The sequence below is a fragment of the Giraffa tippelskirchi genome, chromosome 4 (assembly GCF_054371585.1).
Source record: "Giraffa tippelskirchi isolate mGirTip1 chromosome 4, T2T-mGirTip1v1.2.pri, whole genome shotgun sequence".
Classification (NCBI taxonomy): domain Eukaryota; kingdom Metazoa; phylum Chordata; class Mammalia; order Artiodactyla; family Giraffidae; genus Giraffa; species Giraffa tippelskirchi.
Genome location: NC_137278.1, coordinates 92,614 through 93,842, shown reverse-complemented (window position 1 = coordinate 93,842; position 1,229 = coordinate 92,614).

The window sequence follows — 1,229 nt, the reverse complement described above, 5'->3', positions numbered from 1 at the left end:
CTGTGGTTGTTGTGATCAGTTTAATTAGTTTTCTGTGTTTTGGATTCTACCTGAACTATCTATCTGGATTCTACCTGAACAAACAGAAAAGGCCTTGAGTCTCACTACTATTTCCCCATAAAGCATCACACAAACACCCAATCCAGACTAATCATTTTAGGGTCCACAGTACACTACTGAGGGTGCTTCTATGCCAGGAGGCAGCGTTGTCAGGAAGGAGGCTTGAGCTAAGATCCCCAGGACAAGCAGAGGTGAAGACTGGCTTAATTTTGCCTTGAAATTTCTAGCGGCCTCGATCCCACAATGTAATCTTGTCCCAGCCTGACACAGCACACACTAAACCTTAAAAATTGTTCTCTGCCAGACTGTTTTGACCCCACCCCAGTTCAGCAATGGGACTCAAGCCTGCTCGGCCTCCAGGGATGCGGTAACGTCCCAAGTTAGGGAGGTCGAACGTCATACAGTAGACACTGCTTTGCTTCCCTTTTCTTTAACATCATACCAATAGTACCCGCGGTATAGTCCAATTGACCTGCTGTGACGATTGTCACTGCACAGTCGCCTGATTCAGGTATGAAGTCATCTATGGGTTTTCTCTATGGTTTTGGTGGGACTATCTGCCTTAGGAGGTCGAGCAGAGTGGTGAGCATCAGGTCTTCATGCCTTTTCTACCTCAGGTACCCTTATTTTCAATGGAAAGCAGGAAGATAACAGATAACTGGTACGGATCATCTCTTAGAGCTACAGAGTTGTATGTCTGGATGGAAGGGTGGAGGAAAGGGTACAGCCCACGTGGGTGATTCATTACAGGTACAGATCTGCTTTCGCTTTGGGTACTTACCCACTAATTTGTTCCAGGCCGTGCTGTTTCTTTCTTTCCGAAATCCTTTTTTTGACTTTGAATTCTCAGGGTCTCTTTCTGGGATGTCAGTTTGTCGCCTTCTCTGTCTGTCCTCACTTGGCCTAGACTAGACCTCATATACCCAGTTCTTCCTCTGCCTGACTGACTACTCTTAGCCTCTGATCCTTCCTGGGCCATCCATCCGTGTCTCCCAGGGTTGGAGTTCCCTACTTTCCATATCTTTTTTTTCTGTGAGGGAGAAACCGTCTACCGGATCTGTGTACGTTTTCTTTAAGCTTCAGTCTCTCGTTGGGGATTTTGCAGGTTGCACATCTAGGCTCCTGAAGGAAGCAGTGCTGGCGGTCTGTTGGGGTGCATGTGCCTTTTG